The sequence below is a fragment of the Peromyscus leucopus genome, chromosome X, assembly GCF_004664715.2.
Source record: "Peromyscus leucopus breed LL Stock chromosome X, UCI_PerLeu_2.1, whole genome shotgun sequence".
Taxonomy (NCBI): Eukaryota; Metazoa; Chordata; class Mammalia; order Rodentia; family Cricetidae; genus Peromyscus; species Peromyscus leucopus.
The window spans coordinates 72,065,887-72,081,949 of record NC_051083.1 but is presented as its reverse complement, the minus strand read 5'-3'; the positions used below and the strand labels follow the sequence as shown (position 1 = coordinate 72,081,949).

The following is a 16,063-nucleotide window of genomic DNA, read 5'->3' as shown; positions in this document are numbered from 1 at the left end:
GATACATGCAAATATAAATTGAGAGAACTATATAAGAATACTCTGAGACAGAAAAAAGAAGCATGCATTAATGGCATTTATGTGCATATGTGTAGACTTAGCCATGTGTATGGACTTGTATGTGCACACATATGTGAGGCAATAGATCAGTGTTGGGTCTCTTGCTCAATCAATCACCCTTTACCTTATTTTTTTTGAGGCATGGTCTCTCTCACTGATTTTCTGGCTAGCAAACAAAATAAGGGTTCCCTTTCTTTCTACTTTACCAGCGCTGCAATACGAAGAACAGATCACAACGCTTGCCTTTCTGTAAACATGTATTTAGGAACTGAACTGAGATTCTTGCTTGAATGGCAAGCAATCTACCAACTGACTCATAACATTTTTAATATCAGTGTTTGAGTATCATTTTGACTCTTGCATGGGTACAAAATATTTTTAAAAATAAGCAGTTGTTACACAATAAATATGTCGCCATAAGAACTTTCAAGAGTTTGCCTTATATTGAATATAAATTTAAATGAGTTCAAAACATTACTCAAAATATACACATTGCAAGAAGACATATCAAAAAATTTCACCACAGCCACTACAATAACTAACACCTATACCTTAATCCTTGATTAATAATGAAGACAAGATATATTGCATAATCTGAATTTTAGAGGTATTTTCCAAGTATAAAAAGTGATTTTTGTTAGTCATTTTTCCAATATGCAAATGATAGCCATAAGTGTTAAATATTTTACCTTTTACCCCTTTAATGGAAAATGACAAAATAAATTTTGTTCTGCAGGATTCATTGGATGAATAACAATTCATTTTGTTTAACATCTATGTAGAAGATTGTATCACAAACCCAATGGCATGTTTTATTATACTGAGTTATTTCAGTACAGCCATCCTCTTTGCCCAATAAATCAAAGTACTTAACAAGGCAGCTTGTTATATGTCAAGTGTTTCATACAACAGCAAGCTTTATTATGATTTTTAAACATATTCTTTATTGATTAGAAAAAAGAAAACCAACATAAAAAACAGACACTGGCAAAGTAACAGGAAAAGAGTAGGTGAAGAATTGTGTATTTCATTTCATATAGATGTTTATGGTGGGGGGAAAGTATTTAAAATTGGTACTTAGAGACAAAAACATCATTCTATATTCCCACAGACTTAGCATAAAACTATGATTTTTTTTCTGTGATCTCTCACTTGGGGGTGGCTTCAGGATCAATCAGATGGAAAGCAGAGCACAGTGGGATTCCCACCACATTGACAGTGTTTAGGCATCAGTGATCCTCTCAATATGGGAGGAAACTGCTGTGGAGAAGCATGGCAGTGGGACAACTAGATTTTGGCAATACTTGTAGCTTTCATTAACTTAATCATTAATTCATTAACCATCTATACTAAAGTAATTCACCCAAGAAACTGCCACACACAACAATTTTAACTGTTAATTTTCTCTGTGTGAAAAGTAGTTTCAGACATTCAGAAGATATATAATTTTTTTACATCTTGCAAGAAAAAATATATCTACACACAGTAGCATTAATTATCAAGTAGTTTATACAAGCTATCCTGCACTGTCACCCACTACAATAATCATCAAAAATTAAATCAACATTGTTTGAGTATAAAGAACATGATCACTAGCAATTAATTAGCCATATTGTTTCCAGGATTACCTAAGTCTGAAACAACAGATATTTGATTTCTCGTAATAAAAAGAAAGAGAGAGAGAGAGAGAGAGAGAGAGAGAGAGAGAGAGAGAGAGAGAGAAAGAAAGAAAGAAAGAAAGAAAGAAAGAAAGAAAGAAAGAAAGAAAGAAAGAAAGAAAGAAAGAAAGAAAGAAAGAAGTTCCAGTATGACCCTGGGGTTTTATAATTGAAAATTTCAAAATGCATTTTCTTTCTTAAGAGATCATTCAAGGTATTTGAACTTCATAATAAAAGAAGTCTGGGCTTTGAAATAGGTACCACATGTCTTAGGATTTCAGTGATTTAGGGAATGTTCCTGAACTTCTTGAAAACTCATTTTCTTCACTCATTACTTACAAATAATAACAGTGTGAACTCAAGAAATAGGATAGACTTCAGTGGTAGAATCTGTTAGAATCTTGTTAGATCTTTAGCAACAAAGTAATAATAATTAAAAATATCAATCTCCTAATATGTCTAAGAGTATTAAATAAGAATTTAAAACACTTCTTTTTAAATGTAAACTTAAGGTATGAGTGTGTGTGTGTGTGTGTGTGTGTGTGTGTGTGTGTTATTAAATGGGACATAACAAATGCGAGAATGTTTATAAAGTATTACAGAGATTATTTTTAATATGTTGCCATATAATCATTATAACCTAAAATGTATTTAATTTCCAAGTCTTCCCCCACTCTACATCAGAAATAAGCTGTGATTTTTGTTCTATTAGCCACCCATGAAGAGACAAAAATATTTTCAAAAGCCTAAAAATTGGTATTTTAGGTTGAAATATTATGCTACCCATATAAATATGCACTGAGATATTAACAGAGAAATGGAAAACTGAGAAACAAAGTAACAAATATAAAGATCTTCTTAATATGAATCAGGGATATTTGAACCTGTTATTGAGCAGAGAAACTAGAAACTCAAACTATTGTCAACATCCTACACTAAATTAAATATTCACAATTAAACACAAAACCTGATACTCTGAAACTACTAAAAGGAAGAAATAGAGAACACTCTTGAATTCAGTCATACAGTAAATGGCTTCCAGAACAGGACTTTGATAGCACAGTCATTAAAGCCAGCAATTGACAAATGGACCATGTGAAGCTAAAATGCTTCTGTATGTCCAAGGACACCATCACTCCAGTGAATAGCCTATAGAATTAAAAAAAATAACTGCAAACCATACATCTGTTAGTTTCTGGAATATACAAAGAATTCAACAAAATAAACAACATAATTATAAATGAAGAAGGGAAGTAAGAAAAAAGGAGTTCTCAAAGTTGAAATACAAATGGCTGATACACATTTTTTTTTAATTCTTAGCCATTAGTTTAATGCAAATAAAAACTATTTTGAGGATTTCATCTTGCCTGAGTCAAGATGGCCAAAAGGAAAATGTGTGTGTGTGGGGGGGTGTTTGTGTGTGTGTGTGTGTGTGTGTGTGTGTGTGTGTGTGAATGTGTATGTCTCTCTTATTGTCTCAGTGCATTTTATAAATGCAGCATAATATTCTAACCTATAATACCAAATTTTTCAGCTTTTGACAATATTTTTGCCTCTTCATGGGTGCTTCATAGGAAAAAAATCACAGCTTATTTATGATGCAGAGTGAGGGGAGATTTGGAAGTTAAACACATCTTAGATGATGATGTTGTAGATGATGATGAAGATTACAATGCTTATGTGGCAACATATTAACAATAATCTCTGTAATATTTTATTAATGTTTTCTCTCTCCATATAAATATATATGACTTATATTGGCCTAGATGTGGGAAAAAAGGAACACTTACTATTGTTGGGCTTGCAAATTGGTCCAACCACTATGGTAATTGGTGTGGCTATTCCTCAAAAGGCTGAGAATACACCTATCATAAGTACCAGCTATATCATCTTTGGGAACAGTTCCAAAAGAATCTGTACGTTACTACAGAAAAACCTGCTTATCTGTGTTCAATGCTTCTCTATTCACAATATCCAGGAAATGGAAAAAAACTAGATGCCCATAGATTAATGAATAGACAATAAAGATATAGTACATTTATACAGTTGAATACTATTGAGCTATTAAGAAAAGCAAAATTACAAAATTTATAAGCAAATGGATGGAACTAGGAACAAACAACCTTAGTGAGAGAACCCAAACCCCAAAAGAAAACATCCCATGTTTGCCCTAATTTTTGAAAGACATATTTTAAACTTTAGATATATGCATTTTATTGGAATACCAGATGGAGCTTTCAGGGAATGGGAAATAGAATGCAGTATTACAAAAGTGGAAGGGGGCAAAATAAAATAAGAAGGATTAAATGGTTGAGGTATAAGAGGACATAATAAAGAAGAGAATGTGGGGAAGAATAACACTGAAGGCATTTTTGAAAAGCCATATGGAAATCAACTATTATTAAAGACTGCTGAAATATATACATATATAAAAACAGTTTAAATGAAATTACACTGTAATGAGTTCAATGCCCCCAAGTAGATACCATATGCTACTAAATACAAAACTCACTACCAGGAATAGTTTACCTTGTTTTGAGTTGTTGGCCAGTATTGTCTCATAGAATATTACAAATATTACAGGTTATCAACAATGCTATTGATTATCCTCTAGAATTTGACAGTAAGACACTATTGCTTAACATGCCATATAATTGAATCATAGTTCATTGAGAAATCTGCCTGTACTCAACTGGAAGCTTCATCCTTACTGTCTAGATTTCATAGTTCTGGAAGGTCTTATACACACTACTAGAAGACAAAAATCCTAATTGGTCTTACTCAACTGTAAGCCCTGAAAGCTGCAATAATGACCTCTTTACAAAATATACTGGTACAATAGTGGCACACATCTTATGAAAGCAACCATTAATCGTATTTAGATGTTGTAATTTAATTTAGACATTATAAATGGGAAAAGCTTCTACTTTTATTCTATTATATAGACATAGCCTTAAAATGACTCCTAATTAACTATTGATATAACTGTTGATGAGTGCACGCTTCAGTCCTTATAAGAGAAGCATACTTTTTGTGAGAGACAACAATTGAAACAGAGACCTACAACTGGTAATCGTAAACATTACAGCTTGGATGGAAAGTTATCCTGGCAGCAGGAAGCCAAGGAATACCACAAAGTCACACCACACAACAAACCTCCCACATAAATTTATTGGGAGGGAAAAAACAGGAGGGTGGATACCTCTGCTTAAGCAAGAAACAGCAGCAAACTGAACCAGATAGAGGGCTTATATAGAGCATCTTTAGAAGGGGGTGGAACTTTTCAGGTTGGAGCTTTCCAGGGTGGAAATTGGTGGGATTTCATGTCCAGAGTTTGGGGTTTTTGCTCTGCTTGATGGAGCCAGGGTCTAGCAGTTAGGGCAGTTACAGTATTCTGTGGGGGGAACCTGGCAGTTAGAGGTCCTAGGGGAGGGGCCTGGCCACTCCTGTGCAGGGTGGGGGCAGGGCCTAGCAGTTAGGAAAATTAGACTATTCTGTGGATGGAACCTGGCAGTTAGAGGTTCTCAGGGGAGGGCCTGACCACTGGAGTCGCTCAAGGGGCTTACAGTATGACACAAAGTAGGATATTTGAGAGTGCTTGGCCTTGAACCAGATACTATATCACAAGTCTCTCATCGAAGCTCAAGGATCTAAGAGAAAGAAGAGACAGAAAAATGTCCAATATTATAGAACCAGAGATAGCTCAAGGAAGTTGACTTCAAGGAAGCTCTTCTCCTGACAAAACAAGGCAGATAGACATATAAACTTAGAGTGATTGAGACAGTACTTACAGTGATTGAGACAGTATGACTAAGACCAGTACAGGCTTAAGCAAGACAAAATTCCAGCATAGAGAAAGGGATGTAGGCATGAACTCCCACTAGTAGCTGGAATGTTACTGACAATTGATTGTAGCAGGAATCTTAAAAGTTCTTATTAATAAAATCAAACCCAAGGCCAGTTATTGGGGTCCATGCTGGTAGATCAGAGAGACAGAAAAAGCCACAGCTAACCTCACCTGGTCAACTTCTCAGCTGGTCTTTTTTCCTCAGACTGGAAGCTTCTGTGTCCTCATCCCGATGGCTCTCAGCTGAACTGTGTTCAAAAGCCTGAATGCTTAACCAGCCAAAATGTTTAACCAGCCAAATCTTCTAGTTTCTGGTCCTCACGCCTTATATATCTTTTTGCTTTCTACCACCACTCCCTGGGATTAAAGGCTGGCTTTCTGGGATTAAAGGCGTGTATCACCATGCTTGGCTATTTCCAATGTGGCCTTGAACTCACAGAGATCCAGAGGGATTTCTATCTCTGGAATGCTAGGATTAAAGGTGTGAGTGCCACCATTTTCTAGCCTTTGTATCTAGTGGCTGTCTGTTCTCTGACCCCAGATAAATTTATTAGAGTACACAATATTTTGGGGAACACAATACAACCACAATTGATTGCTTATAGGAGAGGGAAAGTTTGATTACTTCAATGATGGGACATTTTGTAAACTAACCACATTCCAGAGCATTTCCTATGCCCAGGCTAACGCAAATGGATTTAATGAGCTTGAAAAAAAAGAAGGGGAAGAGATCATGAAGTTTGGTAGACAAAATGATGAAAGGGCATCTGAAGGGGATAGTGGAGGGAATGAATATGACCCAAATATCCATTATATGAAGTTGTCAAGGAATGAATACAATTACTATTTAAAAATTCATAATTGGAAAGTCCAGGTTTGCTAGGATAATGGTTCTTTGCAAACACCCAAGATACAAAGAAAATTCAGTGAAGTAAGGGAAAATATTTAGTGCTTATATAACATTTATCATAATTTTAATATTGCTTATTGAAAACCCAATACAAATACATGCTTTAAATCTGTCATCACACCAAAAATATTGGTTTGATTTGCTTAGATTGTGTTTATACTTTTCTTCTAATATTCAGGATAGAATATTATGAGTCTGTATCTTTATGACTGGTTCTTAGCTTCAAAATTTAATGAGTGTGAAAAAAATATTCATTCCAATGATGTAATCAGGCTAACTAGAAAATGAGAATGGCACCATACTATCAAAGCTAGTCATAATTCTTCTCATGTGAGTTGAGTGTTGAATTTACTATTGTAGGCATAGTTCTTTGTAGAATTAATTCCATGGGGATTTGGATGGCAGCTGATGTTCAATAAATATTTTGTCACAATATATCAAGATGGCAAAAAACAAAACAAACTAAATATTCGACCACCATTTCAGGAGTGAATATAAAAATTCCATCCGAATCACTTTATTACTTCCTTGTAAGTTGTCAGTATAAATCTCTCTCAGGCATGTTTCCACATCTGTCTTTTTGAAAGACTTCATAATCTGTGAAGAAAGGAGTAGTCATCTTCCAGGAAATTGAAAGTTACAAAGATCAAGAAATGCAAAAGTCATTTTAAGAGATTGGACTTCTTTTTTGTTCTTGTACATGACAATTCTTGTTTAGAAAAATACGTTATTTGTATGAATGCTCTGTCAGAGGTTGAAATATGGATTATATAAGAGTAAGAGAATATATATATATATATATATATATACATACATATAAATATATAATGTGATAATATCAGTAGTTCAATTACATGACACTAAAATGCAGTTTAACTTCATCATTCAAAGATGACTAGGGAAGTGTCAAGGTGGAAATTGAGGAAAACAATAGCTCACAAAATAAATTTTAGTGTTTTTATGCTTTCTTATACTGTTTAATATAGAACAAATTGTTCAATAGATATATGGTCAATGAAATAATATCATATAGACCTATGTATTTCTATTTATCTATATCTGTTTTGACACCATGTCTATATTTTCTATGTTTACATAGGTATATCACCTAAATGAATATATGCTACTGTTTTAGAGAAAATAGAGCTATAGTAATAAAAAACTGCATGGAATTGGCATAAAAAGAGACATGTTGATGAATGGAATAATAAAATAGAAGATCCAAACATAAATCAACATACTTATATACACCTGAGTTTTGATAAAGAACACAAAAATACACACTGGTAAAAAAGACAGCGTCTTCAACAAATGGTGCTGGTCACACTGGATGGTTGAATATGGAAAATTACAAATATTTCCATACTTATCACCCTGCACAACACTCAAGTTCAAGTGGATCAAAAAACCTCAATATAAAACAGATCTACTGAACCTGATAGAAAAGAAAGTGGGGAATAGCCTTGGACTCATCAGCACAGGTGACAAGTTCCTACACAGAGCACTGACAGCACAGACACTAAGATCAACAATTAATAAATGGGACCTCATGAAACTGAAAAGCTTCTGTAAGGAAAAGGACACAATCAAAAGGACAAACTGGCAGCCTTCAGAATGCGAAAAGGTTTTCACCAACTCCACATCTTATAGAAGGCTAATATCCAAAATATAAAAAGAACTCAAGAAACTAGACATCAACTGGACTCCTGGAGCTCCACCTGATGTCTAGTTTCTTGAGTTCTTTTTATATTTTGGATATTAGCCTTCTATAAGATGTGGCGAAAAAGAGGAGGGTTTGTGTGAGTGAGAATTGTTGAGACCAAGGTTGGATAAAGCACAGGAACAAATAGCCAAACGAATGGAAACACATGAACTATGAACCAATAGCTGAGGAGCCCCCAATTGGATCAGGCCCTCTGGATAAGTGAGACAGTTGATTAGCTTGATCTGTTTGGGAGGCATCTAGGCAGTGGGACCGGGTCCTGTCCTCAGTGCATGAGTTGGCTGTTTGGAGCCTGGGGCTTATGCAGGGACACTTGGCTCAGCCTGGGAGGAGGGGACTGGACCTGCCTGGACTGACTCTACCAGGTTGAACTCAATCCTCAGGGGAGTCTTTGCCCTGGAGGAGATGGGAATAGGGGGTGGGCTGGGGGGAAGGCGCAGAGGGGGAAAACAAAGGAATCCATGGCTGATATGTAAAATTAAATTAAATTATAAAATTAAAAATAAGAAAAGAAACTAGACATCAGCAAACCAATTAATCCAATTAAAAATGGGGTACAAATCTAAACAGAATTTTCAACAGAGGAATCTCAAATAGCAGGGAAACAATTAAAAGAAACTTTTAACATCCTTATCCATCAGGGAAATGAAAATCAAAATGACACTGAGATTCCATCTTACACCTGTCAGAATGGCTAAGATACAAAACACAAGTGACAGCTCATTCTGATGAGGATGTGGAGCAAGAAGAACACTCCTCCATTGCTGGTGGGAGTAAAAATTGTATAGCCATTTTGGAAATCAATATGTCACTATCTCAGAAAATTGGGAATCAATCTACCTCAAGACCCAGCTATACCACTTTTGGGCATATACACAAAGGATGCTCAATCATACCACAAGAACTCTTTCTCAACTATGTTCATAGCAGCTTTATTCATAATAGCCAGAAACTGGAAACAACCTAGATGTCCTTCTACCAAAGAAAGGATAAAGGAAATGTGGTACATTTATGCAATGGAGTATTACCTAGCTGTAAAAAATAAATAAATAAATGAAAATTTCAGGCAAATGGATGGAACTAGAAAAAAAATCATCCTGAGTGAGGTAACCCAGATCCAGAAAGACAAACATGTTATGTCCTAACTTATAAGTGGATATTAGCTATAAAGTAAAAGATAGCCATGCTATAATCCACAGACTCAGAGAGACTAAGTAACAAGAAGGGCTGGGGGTTTGGTGCCCATGAATCTCCCTGGGAAGAGAAAATAGAACAGATTTTGTAGGTAGACTGGAGGCTGGTGGGGATGGGAACAGGGGTGATCAGGTAGGGGACAAAGGAATGGAGGGAGAGAGTACGGGGAGAGACTACTGGAATTTGGGGGAGGGGGTATTTGTGCAAGCAATGTGGAAAACTCCTTGAAATCTATGAGGGTGATCCTACCGAAGACTCCTAGTAATGGAGGCTATGTAGTCTGAATAGGCCATCTTCTGTAATCAAGGAAGGCTTTCAGTAGTGGGACTAGAACACCAACCCAGATACAAAAACTTTGACTTACAACCTGTCCTTCCTACAAGATGTGCTGGAGCAATGGTGGCTCAGAACTTGTGAGAATGGGCAAACAGTGACTGGTCTTATTTACCCACTCCAGAAAAAAGATCCTATGTCTGATATTACCTGGATGGCCAGGAATCTGAAGCAGGATGGCTCAGAGACCTAAGATATAACTAAACATGATTCCTAATGATATTCTGCTTTACTCCTATATCAGTTACTAGTCCAATCATCAGAGAGTCTTCATTCAGCAGCCAATGGAAGCATATACAGACACCCACAGCCAAACACTAGTTGGAGCTCAGGAAAACCTGCAGAAGAGGGAGGATCAAGGATTGTAAGAGCCATAGGAGTAGGAGATATCAGGATAACATGGACCACAGAATCAAATAACCAGAGCTCATAGGGGCTCACGGAGACTGAAGCAGCAATCACAGAGCATACATGGGGTTGTACTAGGTCCTCTGCATATATGTTGTAGTTGTTTAGCTTGGGGATGTGTGGGACTACTAACAGTGGGAGTTGGGATGTCTCTGACTTTTTGGCTGCTCTTGAGACCCTTTTCCTCCTACTGTATTGTCTCATTCAGGCTTGAAATGAGGGTTTGTGCCTAGTTTTATTGCATCTTGTTATGATGTGTCTGTTAATATCCCTGGGAGGCCTGCTCTTTTCTAATGGGAAATGGATGAGCAGTGAATCTGGGGGAGGAAGAGAGGTGACAGGGGAGACTGAGAAGGGAGAAGGGAAGGGAGGGTGTGGTTGGGATGTATTGTATGAGAGATTAACTTTAAAAAGAAGCAAATAATATTTTTTTCTGTTTAAAAAAAGTAATAAAACAAAAAAATAATATAATATAAAGAAGAATAGACCTTGGATTCTATGTTCAAACACAAAGACCAATCTTCAGTAATTATATGCTTACAATTTTTATTAAATATTTTGCTAAAATGATTTTAGGTACATAGTACTTTCTGTTGCTGGTGGGCTTTTCTCCAGGTTCCACCAAGCTCCGCAGCCCCACAATCCACGTATAAAATAATCACTCAGACGCTTATATTACTTATAAACTGTATGGCCGTGGCAGGCTTCTTATATCTTAAATTAACCCATTTCACACCTTGCCATGTGGCTGGTGGCTTACCGGCGTCTTTACATGTTGCTTATCCTGGTGGTGGCTGCAGTGTCTCTCTCCCCTTCTTCCTGTTTCCCCAATTCTCCTCTCTCTTTGTCCTGCCTACCCTTCCTGTCTGGTCACTGGCCATCAGTGTTTTATTTATATAGAGTGATATCCACAGCAACTTTCCATTTCAAGTATATTTTTAAAAGACTCTTTTTACATAGTGTAAGGTGGCAAGATAGTCACTCTGTACCACAAGCTGGCCTCAAATTCATGGCAAAATATGTTCCTCACATCTCAAATATTGAAATTGCAGGTGCATGTCAGAGTGCCCACCAAAACTCCAAGCACTGTAATATGTCTCTCACACAAAAAATATTTTAAATATTCAATTTAGTAAATTAAATAAGGTATTTTATTAGTAATAGACACCTCAGCATAGTCATTACCTAAATTATTATAAAATCTGAACAAGTTAAAGTTTAAATTAATCAACTTTCTTATTTATGGGAAATGTAACCCAGAGGAAATAAGCATCCGTAAATTAAAAGAAAAGTACAAATCACAGAAACAAAAGAAATTCACATAAAATAGACAATTTTATGTCATATTGTGCAAATAAAGAAGTACAACTTGTCTTGTATTACACCCATCTTTAAAGATTTATATGCCAATCGAAGTCCAAAAACTATTTTTAAGTAAATCAAATCTAATAATGATGTCTTAAAAAGTTCTTATTTTTTTACAAATATTCATATTATGTAACCACTTTATACAAACATAAATGAAAATGACTAAAAATTACAATATCTGAAAGCAAACATGATTATAATTATCATTTTGTATGCATTTTAAAATGCACTTTAATGCTATAAATTTAGAAAATAATAATACAAATAAATGTAATAAAAATCTCTTCCCGAAGTAAATATAGCAGAGCTTAAAATACTGCTAGCCACATATGACACCAAAACAGTAGTTAAAAATAAATAACATTTCAATTGTGTGTAATTTTTGCATGGATATATAATGTTGTATCAAAATAAAAAATATTCAGAGATAAAAGAACCAGAAACAATAAAGTATTTCACAAAATAAAAAAAATCAGAGAGTAGTGGAAGGAAAATTTAATAGCCACACTAATATCAAGTAAACTACAAGCAATTAAGATGCTGATTTGTGGAGTCCAGTCCCAAAGTATATAACAACAAAACATTACTGCACCTAAGGCTCAAGGAACATTATAGTAGAAGGGGTAGAAAGACTGTAAGAGCCGGGCAGCCATGGTGCACACCTTTAATCCCAGCACACAGGAGGCAGATTCAGGTGGAGCTCTGTGAGTTTGAGGCCAGCCTGGTCTACAGAGTGAGATCCAGGACAGGCACCAAAACTACACAGAGAAACCCTGTCTCAAAAACAAACAAACCAAAAAAACAAAAAAAAACAAACAAACAAAAAAACATCAACAACAAAAAACAACAACAACAACAAAAAAAGACTCTAAGAGCTAGAGTATCAGAGAGTACTCTGTGAAATTGTATTTCCTAATAACAGCAGAAGCTACACCTATAAGGTCTCACCAACATGACTGCTTAGCACATGAGCTGAACAAGGGCAACAATAGATATATGAATGTGGACTGGGAAAGTCCAACAGAACCTACACAAAAATCCACAGGCAACTAAAGAATGTTGAGAGGAAGAGAAATATTCTTCTTCAGGGAAGAGCGCACCAATTGGCTATCTGATACCAAATGTTCAGCCATGAAAACATAAATACTTCTTACACTATATAGGCTGAGTATGATGTGTGTGTGTGTGTGTGTGTGTGTGTGTGTGTGACAACAATTAATAAAAAGAGAGACAATGATTTTCAAAGAAAGCAATACACACACACTCACACATACACACACGGATATAACAATTTATGAAAAGTGAGGCCATGAATTTGAAAGAGAGCAAGGAGCAATATATGAGAGAGTTTGGAGGGAGAAAAGGGAAAGGAGAAACAATGTAATTACAGTATAATCTCAAAAATAAAATCAAAACTCAAAAGTCAAATGAAAAATAAAAATCATCTGAATTTTTCAAAGATACTTTAAAATCAAATTCATGATATTTAAGCTGGGTATATATGTTCAAACATGAAATTTACTGATAGTGAAGTTAAAAGCTGATTCTATAACATTTACCAATCCTAGTGAAAGAGAAAATGGTTTATATAATTCAAAATAAAATATAATCCCAAAATTATTTGTAATTGACCTTGTAAAACATTTTTTCTAACATTTGCCTATAGAAGAAAAATAATCTTAGGCATATGAAATAACATATACAAAATAAGAAGCATATCCTTCTGGAAGTCTGAAGATTCCTTGATCTTCTCCTGAACTTTATTTTCCTATTTTTGTGCTCTACAGAAGTTTTCTTTTGCCTTAAACAATTTTGTTTCTATTAGAGAATGATTAGGTTAATTTGTTTTTTACTCAGGGGCACTTTTGGAGTATCAAAAGGGTTCGATGGTGATTTATAAAATTAGCATTATTAGTAATTTACTTCAATGTTTTAAAAAAATTATTCAGGGCAATGATCACCCACAATGTTACTACTAATATACTATTGTTCTTCAGAGGATGCATTTTCTTTCCACCTTCTTAAGCTGGTATAGTAACTTTGACAGCATACGCAGATGCTCACAAGAGACAAAACCAATATTCATGGGCTATATAAAGTAAGCATCTCACAGAAATGTTTCAGATGATGCAAATTTATTCATTCCACATCTTTTCTGCCAGCACACAATATACACATAGAAAGAGATTTCTTATAAGGATATGACATTTAGAAAATCATATCCATTTACTTTGTGTCTTTTTTTTTTTTTTTTTTTTTTTACAAAATCGTGTTTACCTGAATACTCAAAAATATTCAATAATGCAGTCTCTAGGAGAGCATGAAAAGCTTTGAAGGACAAGGCACTTACATCAATATTAGTTTGTTTCAAACTTTGGGTAGTAAGAAGAGACAAGGATGATCATCAGATGGATCACATTACCTGTTGGAGTGATAAGTCCTGGTGATAAGAGGCCTGGGACTGCATGGGGAAGAAGGCGAGCATTGTCTTGCAACACTCCCAGAGAACGCTTAGGAGGCCTGCCAGGTCTGGAACTGTTGGAAAACAAACAAAGATAAAACTCAGTAACATTACTTAATACATTTGCTTTCTAGATCTTATTTAATTGTCAACAATAAATAGAACTTTAGAGACTATGCACTGTCATGGGTTAATAAGAAATACCAACACTTTACAATAAATTTTACAATGTACCTATGGCTAATATTAAAGCTACCAAGGATCAATTTGCAGTTTAGATTTCATTAGTAAGGCAGTACTTTGCAACACGAACCACCTGTTGTGAAGAATTCCTAAGTTACTCCTTGCCCTTAAAGCTATGTGATCCCTGGTATATTTGCAACTAAAGCCTGAGACAGTAAGTCAAAAAATTCAGACTACACAAAATTGTACAGTATAAGACCCTACATACCAGAGAAAAGGTGAAAAGACCTGTGAGAAGTAAAATAAACCATAATGTTTATTATCATTTCTGCAGCTACTGCAAACCCATGAGGAACAAAGGAAACTCATTCCAAGTACATCGTTTTAGTTCTGCCTCTTTTGGATTGGATATAACTAAGAAAATTTGCCATGTACATTGTCTTTTTCTCAAATCAAATATTTATTCACACATTTTTATTGGTCCATTGAAAATTTTGTATAATGTATCATATTCACTCCTCCCCCACAATTTCCCCTTCCATATTGACCCAACTTTGTGTCCTCTTTGTTTTAAACCCACAAAGTCCCATTTTCACTGCCCATAAATTCCAGATGAATCAAAACATGAAGTATTAACCTAAACTACTGCATTTATACATTCTTAACTCTAGTAAAAAAAAAGTTCAGAAATGACAATATCAGAAGCTGTGTGTGTAGCTTAATGATAGAAAGCCTCCTTTACATGCATGATGTCCCAAGTTCAATCATGAGTACAAAGGCTTGGGGGAGAAAAATAAATTGCAATCACAGAAAATAAAAATGTGTATATCTGTTTTCACTATTTCATTCCCTGATATGGTATACTAAAATTATTTGGAGGGTGCCACAATATGCAGATCTATGAACCACAAAATATTTGAATAAAGTCATTCTCAGGTTACTATATATTTTATTCTATTTATTATACTATTTATTTATTTTTGTTGCAGAGTTACATGTCACAGCATGAATGAGGTCAGAGGACAACTTGTGGGAGTCACTTCTCTCCTTTTACCATGTGGGTCCTGGAGAATGAACTCCAGTCCTTAGTTTTAGCAGCAAGTGCTTTTATCTACTGAATCATCTTGCAAGCCCCATATTTTACATCATACTTTTAAGCTTGTATAAGATGCCTTGCTGTCTTTTAATAGAAATGCAATTCATATAGAAGAATAAAAGGACTTTTGACAAAATACTATGTTAAATAAAGTGATCATTAAAAAATGTATGATGTTCAGGTAAACAACATTTCCAAAAATGACTTCTGGTTCAAAAAGAGATATGTTAAACTACACTCTATCAACTTTTCAGTAGTAAAGTGCTCCATCAATGTAATACAAACGCTGCTTTCCAATGAGAACAACTTCTAGCAACTTTACACAGAGGTACTATTACCAAGCTCATTTTTTCACAAATTGTGCTCGCATTATTTTTTGCCATTACACATCAATATTGTATATCATTCTAGAAAGAAAAATTGATTTTCGTATTTAATGTTTCAATTTTATAAACTTTTTCTCTTTTACTTTCTATTCAATTCTGGGTAATGATTTATTTTATTTAATTCAGTCTCGTTGCCCTGTTTGTCCTTGCCTATCTTATGTCTTCTTAGATCTTCTAAGGGTGCTGAAAGGGAAACATACTATTTACTTCAAATATCATTTAGGGGCCCAGGATCAGACAAAAATATTTATCAAGGTATATAGTCACTTAATGAAGATAAATTATTTTTTAAACAATAGTCATCAAATCTAAACATTCTAAGTGCTTTATTGTATCTTGTATTGCTCAGAGCTCAAGCCTCCTATTTAAATCCACCTGTCTACTCTTTGTACTTTCCCGGTGTGTTTCCGTGCTTCCTCCATCCTCATAATCACTC

The 16,063-nt window shown here is 35.0% G+C and overlaps 1 protein-coding gene across 1 annotated transcript in view; it reads right to left on the bottom strand.

The window, feature by feature from the left end:
• Positions 1-14,043, bottom strand: part of Dach2 (dachshund family transcription factor 2) — a 274,883-nt gene extending 260,840 nt beyond the window's left edge. The window contains exon 1 of the mRNA XM_028874764.2: positions 13,924-14,043. The gene's annotated coding sequence lies outside the window, so the exon portion shown is untranslated. The remainder of the gene's footprint in view (positions 1-13,923) is intronic.
• Between the last annotated feature and the right edge of the window lie 2,020 nt (positions 14,044-16,063).